The sequence below is a fragment of the Neofelis nebulosa genome, chromosome 4, assembly GCF_028018385.1.
Source record: "Neofelis nebulosa isolate mNeoNeb1 chromosome 4, mNeoNeb1.pri, whole genome shotgun sequence".
Taxonomy (NCBI): domain Eukaryota; kingdom Metazoa; phylum Chordata; class Mammalia; order Carnivora; family Felidae; genus Neofelis; species Neofelis nebulosa.
The window spans coordinates 87,439,162-87,453,204 of record NC_080785.1 but is presented as its reverse complement, the minus strand read 5'-3'; positions in this window follow the sequence as shown (position 1 = coordinate 87,453,204).

Sequence of the window (14,043 nt, the reverse complement as noted above, 5' to 3'; positions counted from 1 at the left end):
AAAAGAAAACCTTAACAGCTTCACCAAAAATCCTGCTAGAACTGATACACCAATTCAGTAAAGTTGCTGGATACAAAATCATTGTACAGAAATATCTGCATTTATATGCATCAATAATGAAGCAGCAAAAAGAGAAATTAAGGAATCAACCCCATTTACAATTGCACCAAAAATAATGAGATACCTAGGAATAAACCTAACCAAAGAAGTGAAAGACCTATACTCTGAAAACTATAAAACATTGATGAAAGAAATTGAAGATGACACAAAAAAATGGAAAGAACTTCCATGCTCATGGGTTGGAAGAACAAATATTGTTAAAATGTCTATATTATACAAAACAATCTACACATTAAATGCAACCCCTATCAAAATACCATAAGCATTTTTCACAGAGCTAGAACAAACAATCCTAAAATTTGTATGGAAACACAAAAATCCTGAATAGCCAAAGCAATATTAGAAAAGCAAAGCTGTAGACATCAGAATTCCGGACTTCTAAGTTAATATTACAAAGCTGTAGTTATCAAAACAGTATGGTACTGGCACAAAAACAAATACATAGATCAATGGAACAAATAGAAAGCGCAGAAATGAACCCACAATTATATGATCAATTAATCTTCAACAAAGCAGGAAAGAAGAGCCAATCAGAAAAAGACTGTTCAACAAATGGTGTTGGGGAAAGTGGACAGCAACATGCAAAAGAATGAAACTGGACCATTCTCTTTCACCATACACAAAAATAAACTCAAAATGGATTAAAGACCTAAATGTGGAACCTGAAACCATAAAAAGTCCTTGAAGAAAGCACAGGCAGAAATTTCTCTGACATTATCTGTATTAACTTTTTTCTAGATAGGTCTTCTAAGGCAAGGGAAACAAAAGCAAAAATACACTATCAAGACTATATCAAAATAACAAGCTTTTGCATAGCAATGGAAACAGTCAACTAAAAGGCAACCTACTATATATGGGAGAAGATATTTGCAAATGACATATCCAATGAAGGGTTAGTATCCAAAATACATAAAGAACTTACAAAACCTAACACCCAAAAAATGAATAATCCAATTAATAAACGGGTAGAATACATGAATAGACATTTTTCCAAAGACATACAGATGGCCAGCAGACACATGAAAAGATGCTCAGGGACACCTGGGTGGCTCAGTTGGTTAAGTGTCCAACTTTGGCTCAGGTAATGATCTCATGGTACATAAGTTCAAGGCCCACATCGGGCTCTGTACTGACAGCATGGAGCCTGTCTGTGATTCTCTCTCTCCCTTTTTCTCTCTTACCCTCCCCAGCTCTCTCAAAAAATAAAAGAGATGCACAATCAACGTCACTCATCATCAGGGAAATGCAGATCAATACTACAATAAGATATCATCTCACATCTGTCAGAATGGCTAAAGTCAACAACACAAGAAACAGCAGGTTTGGGGGAGGATGTGGAGAAACAGGAACCCTCTTGCCCTGTTGGTAGGAATGCAAACTTATGCACCCAGGGTGGAAAATAGTACAGTTTCCTCAAAAAGATAAAATTACAACTACCCTAGGATCCTGCAATTGCAGTACTAGGTATTTACTCAAAAAATACAAAAATACATGCACCCTGATGTCTATAGCAGCATTATCTACAACAGCCCAAGTGCCCATCCACTGATGAATGAATAAAAAATATGTGTGTGTGTGTGTGTGTGTGTGTATATATATATATATATATATATATATATATATATATATACATACATATATATACATATATATGAATATTACTCAGCCATGAAAAATTAAAATCTTGCCATTTGCAATGACATGGATGGAATTAGAGAATATTACGCTAAGCAAAATAAGTCATTCAAAGAAAGAGAAATACCATATGATTTCACTCATATGGAATTTAAGAAACAAAACAAGCAAAGAGGAAAAAGAGAGAGAGAGGCAAACCAAGAAACAGACTTAACTATGGAGAACAAACTGATGGCTACCAGGAGGTAGGCGAGGGGATGGGTCAAATAGGTGATGGAGATTAAGGAGTGCGTTTGTCATGAGTACTGGGTGATGTATGGATTTGTTGAATCAGTATATCATATACCTGAAATGAATATTACACTATGTTAAATTAAAAAATAATTAAAATACTTAATCATGGGAAAATATTCTGGAGAGAACAAAGATACTGATAAGTTATCTGTTCATATTTGTAGTGAGGTAATAATATAAAGTAATAGGCCTTGGCAGTAGGAAAAAATCAGAAGTCATTTGACATCTGCCTGTTCAACTCTCTGCAGTGTGGTTTGTTGGAAAGTACATATGCTTTGGAGTCAAACTTGTTTTACAATCTTGGGCAAATTACTTACCCATATGTGAGTTTTGGTTTTTTCAGCTGTAAATTACTGACAGTGATACTAATATCTATCCTACAGGGCTACTAGGAGGATTAATGAGACAGCATATGGAAAGCACCTAGCTTAGGAACTGACATGTATGGGTTATGCAGAAAGGTCGGTTCTTTTTCCTCTTCAAATAAGTAATGGCTTAGGACAATTAACAAGGATTTCCAAGGTAAACCATTCATATTTCTTATGGTGTCATGTGCATATCTGTCAAATATGATACATAATTAATAATTATGCTTCATATAAATGATCATACACAAAGAGTTCTTTTCAAGGATTCAACATTTAATTCCTTCTCTTTATAAGCAGGCATACTAAAAAATGGAAGGGAAGTTTTCTCATTCTTATGTAAGCCTACATGTTATATCCAATTATGAACAATTTTGCTTAATTCTCAGGAGTATATTCTATTCATATCTTTCCATTGTTAGATCTCTGTTTCATTTATATATGGATTCTCTCATTAATAACACCCTGGAGCTTTTTTATCTTCTGCCTTGTCTCAACCCTCAACCTTAAGTTGTCTGCTCACTGTTCATGCTCTGAGTTGCGAGAACATCTGACTTGACTTTTGACAAATTGCGCTTATCAAGATTTTACTGGAACCTTTGAGTTGTATATTTGACAGGTTGTTTGTTTTGTTTTGTTTTAATCAGCCTCTTGTACATTTGTATGTTCTCTACAATGGCTCTTCCAAACTTCCTCTGTCATCCCCCAGCTCCTAAATCCCTCTCATCCTATAACTATCAGCAATTGACATCATCATGTGTGAATTGTATCACTTTCCTCCTTTGTCACCTCTGTGGAACAAGTGTTGCTCTGTGAGGCCATCTGTCCATCAGTGCTCAGGATTCTGTCCCTGCTCTTCTATATAATACTTCTTGGTTTTGCCCTGCCATCATCATTAATCTTTTCCTTGTCTGATGTTGTAAGCTATTTGGATTTCAGTGAGAACTGCTTTGATCTAGAGTGTGAGAACACTGTTTCAGGTTTATAGGTTGGCTGGAACCATGGTATACTGGATGGCACTGTGAGGGCTCGCCATACCCTCAGCCCTTGTCTAAACAAAGCAGGAAGTTGTTTCTTCATGTTCATCAAGCTTTGTTGGACTATACAGGTATTCCCTGCTTTTTGAAAGTTTGTGTGATGCCACTTTGCTCTTATGAAAGACCTACATTAGTACCTGTTCCCTCTAACCAAAAGAAACCAAAGAGGATTTTGGCTATTATGAGAAAAGGCGAAAAGTGAAAGTGCCTTCAACATTTGTTTTGCAGCCGTTATAGAAGGAGTAGGCACCCTGAGCCCCAAGAGTAGTACTCCCAATCTCCTTCCAGGGGACCACACTCAGCATCTCAGCATCAAGCTGCCGTAGTTTTGAACTGTGTCCTCAATTTATTGTGTGCATCCATTAGCAAGATGAGCCCTAAGATGTCTGAAAAGCCTAAAACAGGTTATTTTTTTGGGTCTGGGAACACTAAAAAAAAGTAATGGTAATTGCTTCTTCGCTTTATGCTATTCAGTTTATGAAATAGGAATGCTGTTCTTTCAGATAGCAAGAGTAAACTATTAACTTTTCCCTCAGATGCAGCTGATTGGTGCCCGGCCCTAAAGCAGCCAGCCGTTTTATGGGCCTGTGAGTAACCTGTGAAACCAGCTGGCACAAGAGCTGTGCCCAGTGGAGGCACTTCTACCCTTGATGGTGACTTGCTGACCCAGTGTCTCTCTGTTACCGCAAGTTTGAGTCAGGATACTGTGTTAAGCAGGGAGAGTTGCTAGAAAAGCAGAGACCCAAGAGAAGTCATGAATTAATCAGCAGAACCATAAAGTAGAAAGGAGGTACTTATAGTGGAGAAGGGAGAAGCAACTAACAGAAATTACCCCAAACTGGCAGAGAACTGAGTGATAGCTTGGTAGACTGTGTTATTGGGTCATTAGTCTCGGACTGTGGGAGCTTCATTCTATGTCCCGAATCATGAGGCCACATGTCCTGTTTATCTTATGATAAATTCATCACCTGAAGTAACAGAATGATGATTCTCATCCTGAATAAGACTTACACATTTGGCTGCCTGTTCAATCTTGAGCCTTTTTTCTTCTCTAATTAGTTCTCACTCTTTCTACCCATATCGAGTTAAGTGTACTGCTTGGCAACCTACCCTTTCAGCATATTTAGGCATCCTCTCTGTCTATAAAATAATTGTCAAACTCTGTGCCAAGAGTTGTGCTTGCTGCTTAGTTTATAGAAAGTTATTTAGTTCTGTGTATTCAACAGTGACCTGAAATTCAAATTAGTGGCTTGTTTTCTTTATTGTCTTTTAAATTTTTTTTTTTCAACGTTTTTTATTTATTTTTGGGACAGAGAGAGACAGAGCATGAACGGGGGAGGGGCAGAGAGAGAGGGAGACACAGAATCGGAAACAGGCTCCAGGCTCCGAGCCATCAGCCCAGAGCCCGACGCGGGGCTCGAACTCACAGACCGCAAGATCGTGACCTGGCTGAAGTCGGACGCTTAACCGACTGCGCCACCCAGGCGCCCCTCTTTATTGTCTTTTAAAGCTAATCCAACTCTTACTGCCAAATTTAATCATTGACTTTCTGAAGTTATTTAATAATCTCCTTGACAGATAGGTTTTCAGGAGTTCAGGGTTGTTTTAGTCAAATTCTCTTACAAGTTTTGATCAATTATTTATATATGAGAATTTGTATTTTTCCCAACCTTGGTACTAAGAGGTATGCTTTAAGGCAAACTAGACTTGTTGCCAAAGGCTGTAACCAGTTTGCATCCCTTGGGATATATGCCCAGTGTTAGCAAATGCATTTACTTGTTTTTGCCCAGAAATGCAGACTTGGAGCTAGCAGCTATTCTGCCTTCTATTTATATCCTTCCTATTGCTCTCAGCCAGAACTGCTGGGTCAGATTAGTGGTACTGGAAGATTCTAACAACATGAATTGTGCTGTTTGGGAGAAGACATTGGGGTTAGATGTTAGCCTTGGAAATGTGGGAAACAGACCAAGTATTTGTATTTGTTCATTCATTCATTCATTCACATTTATTTATTTATTTATTAATTTAATTTATTTATTTATTTATTTATTTATTTTAAGAGAGAGAAAGACAGCATAAGTGGGAGAGGGGCAGAGAGAGGGAGAGACGGAATCCCAAGCAGGCTCCATGCTGTCAGCACTAAGCCTGATGCAGGGCTCAATCCCCAAAACCACGAGATCATAACCTGAGCTGAAATCAAGTGTCGGATACTTAACCAACTGAACCACCCAGGTGTCCCCAGGCCAAGTACTTTAAAATTCCAATTGTATTCAGTTTCTCTTTCATCCATTCCATGAATAGTTTTTGAATATTATGTGCTAGACAGTGAGCTAGGTACTAGATATATGGAAATTAAAATATAGTCCATCCTTTCATTTAACTTGGATGTTAGATGAAAGTATAATATTTATTTGGTATAGTCATCCAAATAAATTAGTTTGAAAGAGGTACATGCTATAATGGATTTGCTAGTGTAAATAAGTGTCATAAGCAAGCAGTAGTATGGCTAGAAGAGGAGTTTGTGAAGCCAAGGAATTTGAATTTTGTCCTCAAAGATGAGGACAGCCTCCTACAGTATTGGCATGTCATAGTTGCTTGCTGAATACATTCTTCACTGGGACACATAGTCCCCAGCTCCAGGCTGAGAATTAATTTTGTTAACTTAAAATTTTAGTACATGTTAAGGACTCTGTCGGAATTTTTATGTAATTAAAAAAAAAAAAAAACAACTGGGGCATCTGGGTGGCTCTGTTGGCTAAGCGTTTGACTCTTGATCTCGGCTCAGGTCGTGATCTCACGGTTTGTGAGTTCGAGCCCTGCGTTGGGGCTCTGCCCTGACAGTACAGAGCCAACTTGGGATTCTGTCTCTCCCTCTCTCTGCCCCTCCCCTGCAGACTCTCTCTCTCTCTCTGTCTCTCTCTCTCTCTCTCTCAAAATAAATAAACTTAAAAAAAAAAAACTGACAGGAACACCTGGGTCATTCAATTGGTTAAGCATCTGACTCTTAATATTGGCTCAGGTCATGATCTCACAGTCATGGGATTGAGCCCCGTGTGGGGCTCCATGCTGAGAATGGAGCCTGCTTGGGATTCTGTCCCTCCCTCTCTCTCTCTGCCTCTCCCCACCTCTCTCTTTCTCAAAATAAATAAATAAACGTTTAAAAAAAAAAAACAAAACAACCCTGACATGTCACGAATCTGTATCCAAGAATGTGTATAATTAAATTAACCTCAGTTGGATGACAGAGTTAATTTATAATTATTTGCAAAATGATTTTTTTTTAAATTATAGAATAACCCAAGTCATGGGCACTATGATAAAGATTATGGGTTCTGGAATCAGGCAGAGCTGTGATTCTTTGCATGTGTATGACCTTGGCCAAGTTACCTTACTTCCCTGATTGTCTTCTGTAAAATGTGGTGGGGAGATGCTAATGTTGGAGCCTCATGCAGTTCTTGCAAGTATGAAATCAGAGAGGGTTTGTGTAATGGGCATAAACTTGCTCTACAACACTCCTGTACAGCAAAACATCATTTTTTTGTCCTCAATTAAACTATATCTGGCACTGAGCCCCTGCTCAAAAGACTATCAAGAATTCAGTCTGTTAAGTTTGGAGGAACCCCTCCTCCCTGGATTGATACAGAAATCCAGTGGATTCAGCCAGCGCCTAGAAAGTATGGAAATGGCCTGGTCCTTATTCTCTGATAGTAGCTTTTCCTCTATCCTGCCGCTTCTGCCTGGCTGACAACCTCTTGTGTGTGTTGGGCATGGGTGTCCTCGCCAACTCAGAGATGTTTCCCATAGATAATCCTCCCTGGCTGACTCCAGACTCAGCCTCACAATCCTCACCTGTGCTTCAAAGCCTTAAGATCTCAGTGCCTGTCTCCTTCCACACACACCCCTCAGCCGTGCTCCGTTGGGCACATCTGCAACCTCTCTGGAAGACGAGCCCCTCTCCCAGCAACTCCCACCCCATGTTTCCATGAGCTGCTTTCCATCCACCGGACTCCCAAGCCAAAGTCTGGCTGGGGAGTTGTCTTCTGGGACCTGACAACTTCTACTGTCAGCCCAGAGAGCTCCAATAGCAGTGGTCCCCATGGAGGGGAGGGAATCCAGCTCAAAATAGGGTTGTGTGATGATCTTCTTGGAACAGTGGAAGGATGCTGCTTATTCTTCTAAGTCTTTCAGCAGCACATATCCCAAGTTCTCATGCCACTTAGGGAACATGCTTAGTCACCTCACAATAATTATTCAGCATTATTATTTTTATTAGCATCCCTTATGGAAAATAGGCAAGGATTCAGAGAGATCTCAGTAAATTAAAGAAATTATCCAACTAGAAAATGAAATGGAGAACCTGAAGCTGTCCAAAGAAAGAAATCTAAGTTATTAAAGGGAAGAAAATAAGGCTTTGGGAGAAAGCACTAGTATTACTCAGTGTGGAAAATAAAACAAGTAGAAGGCTTACATTTGTCTTTAAGCATGTTACAGCTTGCAGCTAAGGTCCCCATCCTCTGTTCTTCATCAACCCTGAGGTTTAAAGCAACAGACAGTAATTTGAATTGCATTGTGAGATTTTGGCTGGTCACACACAAAGTACTTACTCAATGCAGAATGGTAATTTGTGGATGCCACGCCCCCAGGGATGCGGGTGGAGTTCACCTGCAGGGAAATGAGGACTGGCTTAGTTGATACATTGGGTCCTCCTCAACACTGCAATTCTAGATATGCTTTTGTTACTTAGTGGGTGATCCTGAAAGTTATATTTGCTCACGTACAGTTAAAATTCAAAGTGAGATATGGCATAGATAGAAGGTCTTACTCTGAGTATCTGGAACCTAGGCTTGTATCTGCTCTTAGACTGATTTCTTGTGTGACCTGGAGTGGCTGTTTACCCTGGAACCTGAATAGAGGTGGTTTTAGAATTAGCATTAGTTGATCTATCTTTCCTCCTTTAGCTTTACCATTCTGAGATGTTGTTCTCCATATTTTCTTTATCTGCTAATGAGCAGGAGAATTAAGAGTACTTTTATTTTCAGAGAGTTGACTGTGGTTGTAATTTCCCAAGGTAATTATTTAATTTATAAACGTCTAGTTTCTAAAAGAAAATTAAAAGGTTTCCTTGTGGAGAAATTTAGCTGCCTTGTTATTCCAACAAAATATGTTTTTATCAGTTGTTTTAATTTGAGGGAACTGATTTTCCATGGGCCGGGTAATTTAGTATAGTTTTGTTTCTTACCATGACCCATCTCTTTGGCAAATTGTGCTTTTTCACCATTCTCAAGTGAGCTTTCATTTGTTTTGGGTTGGTGGGATCAAGCACTCCCACTTTTTTTTTTTTAACATTTGTTTATTTTTGAGACAGAGAGAGACAGAGCATGAACGGGGGAGGGTCAGAGAGAGGGAGACACAGAATCTGAAATAGGCTCCAGGCTCTGAGCCGTCAGCACAGAGCCCGACGCGGGGCTCGAACCCACGGACAGTGAGATCGTGACCTGAGCCGAAGTTGGACGCTTAGCCGACTGAGCCACCCAGGTGTCCCCAAACACTCCCACTTTTAAACAGAGCCATGGTGTTAACACAAGCCCCTCTTCAGTTTCAGGTTTTTCTGATTCCCTGAAACCAGTCTGTCTTAATTAAGCCATTTTACGCCTGACCATGGCATTAATCAGATGACATCTCATTAATAGTTTTATTTTAAAACTCTGGAAACAAAGTTTCTTCTCCCATTGCTTTTCCACCCATATCTAAAATGCAGCTCTTGGTGGCAACTCTTTTTTTAATTTTCTACAGGTTTGTCTCATTGCAAATAGGTGAATTACAGGATTGGGACGAGGCATCCTTAACTGATATCCATTTCATTCTTCCCTCCTTGCTTCAGTCCCTAGCAGGTATTCGACTGTGAGTGCCACCTTGCTAGCCGGTGACAGAACCGCTGCACTTAGTTCTTTGTGCATTGTGCAGTTGGACTTTGTGTTTACAACTTACTTTTCCTATCTTCTCTAAGCATCTTATTGAAGGTAAGGTAGTTTATAATGTAAACCAGCCTAATTCTGCCTCCATAATGGTGAATAACATCTATGTAGCTAGGTTATAAGATGCTCTTCAAAACAAAGTCTATGTCGTAACTATTTTTATGTATTCCAAAAAAATGTATTGCAGGTCTTTGAACATAGGTACCCACTGAAGGGAGAATAAGGGGGGAACAGCAGATGGAGACCAAAACGTTTACTAAGAATGTGGTGTCTTCATAATGGACTCAATACTGGCTGCCTGTTACAATGGCTTGGACTCAAAAAATAAAATACAATACTGATACCTTTGTTCCACTCCTAGAGATTCTGAGAGGAGGATTTTTTTTTTACTCCCCACCAAGTTGTTCTTGGGGAGCAAGAATTGTCATTATTAAAACACTGGTCTACATTGTCAAAGGCATTTAGACAGTGATGAAGACAATTGTCAGTGAGTACATGAACAAAGATGCTAGAACAAATGTATCTACTATGCTGACAACTTAAAATTTTGTGCCCTAAATAATGTATCACTGTTTTCCATTTTTTTATTTATTGGTGGGGTGGGGGGTACTTCTCTTGCCCGGAGACCTGATCCTTGTCACATGCTGACAGCACACCCAAGTGATAACTGTGCCTGCTTCAAGGGCTTAAAGATAAATGATATGTTCAGATAGTATATGTCAGCTGAGTAGTGGCAGTGACATTTAGCCCTTCTGTGTTCCCCTGGGTGCTCATCAGTGGTACACAGGTACTGCAGATCTTTTAGGAACTTTGTTTCAAGAGGATATTTAAAGAGGACAGAGTAGCAATTTGTTGCCGAAATTGAACTAATCCAAACTACCTACTAAATCTAGTCTTTGAATCAGCGTGAACCCTGCCTTCCTCTCTTTGTCACAGATCCTTTGTTGATGGCTCAGTTGCAAGAATTGCCTTCATATTAGTTGGTAATTTAAGCCTTTTTTTTTTTTTTGACAAATTGAATAGTTTTGGGGCATCTGGGTGGCTCAGTCAGTTAACTGTCTGACTCTTGATTTCAGCTCAGGTCCTGATCTCAGGGTTCATGAGATTGAGCCTGTGTAGGGCTCTGCTCACTGACAGCATGGTGCCTGCTTGAGATTCTCTCTCCTCTCTCTCTCTCTCTGCCCCTCCCCCTGCTCACATGCGTGAGGTCTGTTTTTCAAAATAAATGAATAAACATTTAAAAAATTGAATAATTTGAATCAGTGGTTGTCAAAGTGTGGTTCCAGGAACTCTGGGGGTTCCCAAGATTATTTCAGGGGTCTGCAAGGTTAAAATCATGTACAGGTAAGAGATCTATAAAAGTATAATATGGACCAATGGATTTCAATGAAACAGTATAAAATGTGCATGATATGGTTTCACATTCTACCCTGTGACTTACCTTTAAGAAAATATGCCAAGTTTGGGTGTAGTAGCAAAGGAGAGTATCTATAATTATCAGAAAAGTCTAAGAAAATATCTCTCTTTTCTAGTAATATATCTGTGCCAAGATGAGTTTTCTTTTTTCATTTTTTAAGATTTTATTTTTAAGTAGTCTCTACACTCAATGTGGCTCTTGAGCTTAGAACCCTAATATCAAGAATTACACGCTCTACTGACTGAGCCAGCCAGGCACACCCCTGAGTTTTTGGGTTTTTTTAATGGAAGTTTTTTTATTTTATTTTATTTTATTTTATTTTATTTTATTTTATTTGTTTGTTTTTAGAGAGAGGTAGTGCGAGCAGGGGAGATGGGCAGAGGGCGAGAGAGAGAATCTTTTTCTTTCTTTTTTTTTTCACTGTTTATTTATTTTTCAGAGAGAGAAAGACAGAGTGTGAGCGGGGAGGAGCAGAGAGAGAGAGAGGGAGACACAGAATCCGAAGCAGGCTCCAAGCTCTGAGCTGTCAGAACAGAGCTCGACATGGGGCTCAAACCCATGGACCACGAGATCATGACCTGAGCCAAAGTCGGATTCTGACTTCAGTGATGACCAACTGAGCCATCCAGGTGCCCTTTGAGTTTTCCTCATACACATAATCAAACAACACATCAAAGCAAATCAAATAAAGACACTTAAGAGAGTATAGCTATCTTCTTCCTTTTCTAACATCTTTGTTGAAGCCTAGTTGACATTCAATAAACTACACGTTTAAAGTGTACAATTTGATAGATGTGGGCATACATGCATATCACAAAACTGCAGCATAATCACTTTCATGCAGGTATCTGTCATCTCTAAGTTTGCTCTGGCCCCTTTGTATTCACTCACTCTTGCACCTCTCACTCCCTACCCCTGCCATCCTCAGACAACCACTGCTCTGCTCTCTGTCATGATAAATCAGTTTACCCTTTCTAGAATTTTATATATATGAGACGGCATTTGTTTTTTTTCCTCAGGATTCTCTTTCAGTTAGCTTACTTATTTTGATATTCATCAATATTATAGCATGTATCAGTGGTTCATTCTTGTGTGTGTGTGTGTGTGTGTGTGTGTGTGTGTGTGTGTGAATAGTATTTCATTGTATTATGCCAGAGTTTGTTTATCTGTTCACCTTTTGAACATTTGGGTTATTTCTGTTTGGGGCTGTTACAAATAAAGCTGTTATGACCATGCATGTATGATTCTTTGTGTAGACATAAGCTTTCATTTCTCATAGTAAATACTAAGAAGTGAAATGACTGGGTTATATAGTAGGTGTATGTTTAATTTTTTAAGGAACTGCCAAACTGTTTTCCAAAATGGTTATACCACTGGATATTCCTCCCCGCAGTGTATGAGAGGTCCAGGGGCTCTGGACCAACACTGGTCCAACACTCTAAACGGCCAGTCTGTTTTAGATATTCTAGTAAGTGGATGGTATATCTCATTGTGGTTTTGACTTTCATTTTCCTAATGACTAATGATGCTGAGCATCACTCCTTTATATTTTTATGCCTTTATAAAGATATGTTTCACATATGAAATTCATCCAGTTAAAGGGTACAGTTCAGTGGTTTTTAGTGTATTCACAGAGTTGTGCAACTATTACCACAGTGTATTTTTAGAGTATTTTTTGAGCATTTTTAGCATCCCAAGGAGAAATCCCATGTGCATCCAGTGATCATTTCCCATTCTTGCTCCCCTAAACTCCACCTCAGCCCCTTGCAAATTCTAATTTACTTTCTGTCTCTGTGAACTTTCCTATTCTGGGCATTTGTCATATAAATGGAATCATATAATATGTGGTCTGTTGTGTGACTGGTTTCTTTCACTGAGCATAATGTGTTCAGAGTTGATCTGTGCTGTAGTATAACTTCATTCCTGTCTATTGCCAAATAATATTCCATGTATAGATATATCACATTTTGTTTATTCATTGGTTGATGGATATTTACATTGTTTATACTTTTTGAATTTTATAAATATTGCTACTATGAATATTTGTCTATTTATTTTCTATATATATGTTATAATTTTTCTTTTTTAAGTCAGCTCCATGCCATGCCCACTGCAGAGCCCAACATGGGGCTTAGATTCATGACCCTGAGATCAAGAGTTGAGCTGAGATCAAGAGTCAGACACTTAACAGGCTGAGCCACCCAGGAGCCCCTATCCTTTCTTTTATTGATGTGATGTATTACATTTTGTGAATATTAAACCACCCTTGCATCCTAGGGATCAATCACACTTGATCATGATGTGTGATTTTTTTAATGTATTGTTGGATTCAATTTGCTTGTATTTTGTTGAGAATTTTTGCATTTATATTCATGAGAGATATTGGCCTGTAGTTGTCTTTTTTGTGTGGTGTTTTTATCTGGTTTTGGTGTCAGGGTTATGCTGGCCTCATAGAATGAATTAGGAAGTTTTCCTTCCTCTTGTATTTTTTGGAATTGTTTGAGAGGAATAGGTACTAGCTCTTCTTTAAATGTTTGGTAAAATTTGCCTGTGAAGCTGTCTGGTCCTGGACTTTTGTTTGGAGGGTGGGGGGTAGGGAGCTGTTCTTTGATTACTGATTCAACTTCATTGCTGGTTGTTGGGCTGTTCACATCTTCTATTTCATCCTGCTTTAGTTTAGGTAGGTTACATGTTTCTAGGAATTTATCCATTTCCTCTAAGCTGTCCAATTTGTTGGCATTTAGATTTTCATAATATTCTGTTACAATTATTTCTCTTCTGTTTATATTGATAGACTCAATTTTCTAACATTTTGTCAAAATTCTGTATCTATGTTCATGAGAAATATTGGACCATAGTTTTCTTTTCTCATTATATCTTGTCTGGTTTTGTCATGCTGGTCTCATAAAATAAGTTGGGAAGTATTTCCTCCTCTTCACTTTTTTTCCAGAGGAGCCTTGTATAGAATTGTGTTATTTCTTCCTTGAAGGTTTGGCAGAACTCCCCAGTGAAGCCATCCGGACTCTGATTCTTCTGTGGAGAAGATTTTTAAACTACAAATTCAATTTCTTTAGTAGGGGTGATCTTTAGTAGTTTGTGTCTTTCAAGGAATTTTTCTATGATCGGTAGTAGTTTGTGCCTTTTAAGGAATTTGTTAATTTCATCTAAGATGTTCAATTTATTGGCATAAAATGTATTCA